The sequence below is a fragment of the Kryptolebias marmoratus genome, linkage group LG10, assembly GCF_001649575.2.
Source record: "Kryptolebias marmoratus isolate JLee-2015 linkage group LG10, ASM164957v2, whole genome shotgun sequence".
Taxonomy (NCBI): Eukaryota; Metazoa; Chordata; class Actinopteri; order Cyprinodontiformes; family Rivulidae; genus Kryptolebias; species Kryptolebias marmoratus.
The window spans coordinates 9,783,454-9,788,642 of NC_051439.1; the positions used below are offsets into that span (position 1 = coordinate 9,783,454).

General features: G+C 40.1%; 1 protein-coding gene across 1 annotated transcript in view; it reads left to right on the top strand.

Annotated features, from left to right (window-relative positions):
* Positions 1 to 5,189, top strand: part of spred1 (sprouty related EVH1 domain containing 1) — a 30,821-nt gene that overhangs the window by 7,316 nt on the left and 18,316 nt on the right. The gene's annotated exons all lie outside the window — the stretch shown is intronic.

Consider the following 5,189-nt stretch of genomic DNA (forward strand, 5'->3'; position numbering starts at 1 on the left):
CCCCCCCCCCTCTCTCTCTCTCTCTTCTTGTGCTCCTTCTCTTCCTTCTCCTTCTGTCTTTCTTTCAGTTCCCCTCTACCCTCCATCCCAGCCCCCTCCTTACCTCTGCACTCCTCTCCACCACTCCCCTTTGGGGTGGAAAGCCCAAGGCTGAGACAGGAGCAAAGCATAATTGCACGGTGGAGCCCAGTGAGCCATGGGCCAGAGCAGCAGACAAACGGTCACTTTGTCCACTTAGGAAATGGTTGTCCCAGGATCCCCCTTCTCCACCACACACTGGAGCAACTGGCTGCCTGATCTGCACATGCTCCTATATTCCTCCTTCTCTTCTCTTCTGAAAATGTGTGTTTTCATTTGCAAGCAGGCTGAATTTAATTCACAGATATATCAAGATGGATATGATCATTCTCAGTCGATTGGTTTTTAGTCCAGTTCTCAAAGTTTTATGCAAGACTTGTTTGCATTTTATGTATTATATACTTTTTTTTTAAACAAAATGTTTTTTGAGAATAGAAAATTTTCTACTGCCACCTCGTCCTCCACCTTGTTTCTGTCCTAACCCCCTCCCACTGTCTTTCTCTCCTGCTTTGGTCGGAAATGAAGTCAGTCATCCAGCAGAATAACTTTGAATAATTCGGAATCGGGGGCTCATCTCTTTCATCCCACCCGACCCCCCTCCTCCTTTTCAGCATGCCAAGGCCAGCTGATCTGCTTCCGCTCTCAATTGTGTGTCCAGTTGACTGTGGGCTCCCAGCGAGGGGTGTGGAGGCCAGCCTTTGTCTCCACCAACCCTCTGTAAACTTTGCATGTGGGATTTTTTTTTTTTTTTTTCCTCTGTTCAAGTTTCACTGAAATATCTTTTTGAAAAGGAATGATTCTGAGGGGGGAAAAAGACAGAGAGCAAGTTTGAGTCCTGCAGTGGTTAAATGAAAGTTTACACCAGTTGCTGGTTTGATTTAAGTCAGTGTATTACAGTTACAATTTTATTATTATTTTCTTTTATTTAAGTAGATGCATATATCTATAGTCCACTTAACTTCCTGTCAGGGCCAAGCCCCCACCCCGCGAGTGTCACGGTTGCTGGCATGTGTGTGATGGTTGGCCTGAAGGGTCAGGCCCTGGTCATTGTGCTCTGGTCATGGCTGAGCGACACCACCGCCTGCCTTCTGTTCACCCCAGGGACCCCTGCCTGACTGACAGCCCCCTCTGCACCCAACACCTGCATTCTTTATTGGTGTCCATAGATGGGTGTTAGAGCAGCAGTGTATCCCACTTGCACTGGTTGCTGCATTGCTCAGAAACTTTTTTTTTTCTTTTTTTTGGGTGTAACAGAAGTTCTCACAAGCTGTGTCTGTGACACTGGTGTCATAAGATGTCACCAGAATGGGTGTTTCTGTTAAGTTGAAAAAGGGGAAGTTTGTCGTGGTCACATTGTTTTGTCAGGCCCCCATGACCAGTGACTTGCAAATAAGTCCTGTGCAGCTCATTGTAGAGAAAGAAAAAATAATTTGGTGCAAGTTTCTTCATCACAAACTCACGTTGCTGGGCATTTAAATATATACATTTTAACTCCCACTCTCCATTTCCTTTATACTTATATCTGTCAACAACATGCTTGCTTCCATTTTGACCAGCTTTATCAATACCTTGCAGTACAGCCACAGCATGACTGTTAAAAAAATCATCTTGAAGTTCTAATAGTTAAGTCAACAAAGTAAAAGTATTTTTAATTTTGTCCTCGTTTTCCAGTTAGACCGGCTTTGCTTCAACTTTAGACAGACTGGAGTGTACACAGCTCACGCAGTGTACACAGTATGTTGTAATGAACTGGCTTAAGACCACAAACTTTGCATTGATCTTAAGCGGTAATAATAGCAGAACTTAGCGTAGTGATGTAAAACTTTCTAAAAATGTTTGCGCATATCTGTCATGCCAGGAGCTGCTGCTTGTGCTTGTTGTGCGCTGGCAGGTATTGTACAAAATACTGTACGTTCCTTTGCTCTGAGCAGGAGAAGACGGCGTGAGAGTGATGAAAACAGTAAGGTTGGACAGGAAAGGAACGGGTTCTCACGCTTCAAAGCCTGGAGAAGCTAAGTGGAGCTTCAGATTCAATTTCACCCATTGCAGAAAAAAAACGTTTATAATATTTGCTGTTAAAACTAAATAGATTTGCATTAGTTGTTAGGCAAACGGATAGCTGTGCCTGAAAATGCTAAATCTTTTTAGCAAGGACAGCATTTTTGTAGCTTCAGGTTTTTATTTCTCTTGGTAGTCAATTTGTAGTAGTGTTGAATCGTTTTTATGAGGACTTTTTTTAAACGTAAAACAGGAAGTTTTGGCCCTGATCTAATATTTTCCCCTGTCAACAGGCTACCTTGAGATTGTCCATTAAACAGCACATAGGTTCCCTCCTTTAAAGCAACTAAATAAAAGATTAAGGCAGTGATTTTTGCTATCATGATCATCATTAATGCGTCATGATTCTAAATTAGGGGCGTCTCATTGCTGTTTCAACTTGTGGGATCGTCTCAATCAAGGTGTTTTCTGATTGGTTAGTGTGAGGGTCTGTAACACTGTAACATGTTCTCATAAAGCAGGAGATGATCACTCTTCTTGCTCCATTCGGTGTCTTTACATTCAACACTGTGGTTAATGTCGCTACAAAACAATTAGCATTTTGTCTTTAGTGCTTATTTCAGGGGATGGTTTTTAAACTACTCTTCTCCAGGTATACTAGAATTGCAATGCTGCACTTTGTAATAATGAATAATAAAGGGAAAAAGCATTCTAATCATTTTAATGTCCTTATAGTGTTTAGTTTCCAACTATTAGCTGTTGAAAAATGTAAATATTGGTTCATAATTTAGTACCCCCATATCTTATTTTAACTCTGATTAGTGTCAAGAATAAAAAAATAGATTAAAAAGCCTTATTGGACACATCCTTAACTATAAAAAACATCTAAAATGATTTAAAACAGGAATGTTTTGTCTAGGTCTTCTAACAAATCACAGATCATCTTTAGTGAACATTTAGTGTTATTGAAGGGATTTGCTTATTTAATTATTGTTAAAGAGTTTTACATTTTTTTACTTGCTCATCAATCCTTAGAGGAAACTTCCTGTCACCTTTTCCAAGGTGCCAAGTGCTTTCACGTGAAGAAAGAGCTTCAGATTTAATGCTGGCTGGCTTTTAGAGTAATTACTAACTGAGACCCAGGATATTGAAGTTTGGCGAAGGCGTGGAAGGCAGAAGACCAAAGGTCAGTCTTATTGAGCAGGATAAGGAGAGGTATAAAGAGGAAAGCAGCAACCGTTCGACTTTACAGCTGCAGTGCATTTATTGTATTTATTGTGTTATTGTTCATGAAATCACTCCCTTAGTCACCAGTGTTTGAGAAGACTTCCTTACAAACACCTCACATTCTGTAACATCACTTGAACTGGTTAAGCTGACTGAACATGGAGCAGCATGTCCCAGATATCCGGTTGTCACAATGTGGTTCAGGTTGTTTTTTTTTTTTTGTAATCTCCCTGATCTTCCATGTCTTTAATACGTTACCAACCATTTGTGCAAAACACCGCTCTCAGCACGCCTTGACCTTTGTTGTTTCCGATGGCCCAATACACCGATACTTAATAATGATTGAAATTATTATGTGTAATAAATTGATTTATTAACACATGTCAGTTTGTTTCCAGTGCAGCCACTGTTGGCAGAATTTTAGGCTTCATTCACACTGCAGGTCTTAATGCTCAAATCAGATTTTTTTTTGCTTGGTCATCCCATTTTAAATGCGCCCTCCATCAGGCTCTATTGTGAACAGTCTCCAGTTTCCGAAATGACCCTCATGCGCAGAAGAAGATATGACGTCACGCTCCGCATGCTGAGATTACAGAAGTAAATATGGACGCTGCGAGTGTTGGCATGTGTGGATTGATTTTGATGTTGCTGTCCAATCGGGGCAAACTGTACATCCAAATGGGTAAAGATAAAAGAAGACTGAGAGGAAAAAAGAGCACAAATGTTAACGACAACCTTTTTTGGGGGCTGAGGCTGCTGCCTCTGTGCAGAAGCATGCGTGGAGCCAAGACTGGTGGGACTTTCATCTGACATGACCAGTCACACTTTGAAAAACATCGGATTTGTATCTAATTCAGCACCACACACAGAAAAGACTTGGATCGGATGTGAAAAAAATTGTTTGTCACGTTCACACTACCATGACAAAATCCGATGTGTGTCCCATAGGCGCAAAAACATTTGAATTGGGTCGCGTTTGTCTTCAGTGTGAACGAAGCCTTAGCTATGGTTTTTTGTTCTTCATAGCGATTTGTTGTTTTTCCACTTTGAAGTCAGTTGATAAATGTGAAAGGGCACAGATATTTTATGAAGGCATGCTTGAATCAATTAATGACCAGAGTTATTCACTTTTTTTAGCTTGAATGGCGTGTTTGTTGGCTGACTGACGCGTCTCAGATTTATCCAGATTTGTGCCGTAAACGCGGACACGCTCTTTATAAGACACAGTTTGTTCCAGTTGTTTGTTCATAGCTAATATGTAACAGTACACAGGCGAAGTGTAACATACCCAACTTTCTCGCGAAGGGTAACACGCCCAACATCTTTCTTTTATTATTAACTCATAAATAAAATGATGTTAGAACAGAAACGGTGCCCATTTCCAGCCACTGTTTGGCAGACAATGACCTAAAACTATTTATTACTATTAAAACACACCATCCTGGTCTAATAACTTTATTCTTTGTGTTCTTTGTCAGCAAACTGCAACAATAGATAATTGCCCCTTTTTTTTGGCTTTTTAATCTCACGACACCTCCTAAATTTGTATTACTGTCAGCGGATAGATCATATTATGTACACTTAAAGGTTGTCTTACAGGGTTTACCTTGTGATTGAAAGAAAAGGGAGTGATGTGAGCCAGAGCCCCTGTCACATGCTGTCCAGTTTAAAACGACCTGATTCAGCTGGAAAGTTGGAAATCAGAACTTGACCAGATGGTCAGTCACCCTCTGGCTTGATTAAACATACGCTGACAACTTCAGAGAGCTGTACGCCCGCTGTGTGATAAGAGATATATATATATATATATATATATATATATATATATATATATATATATATATATATATATATATATATATATATATATATATATATATATATAT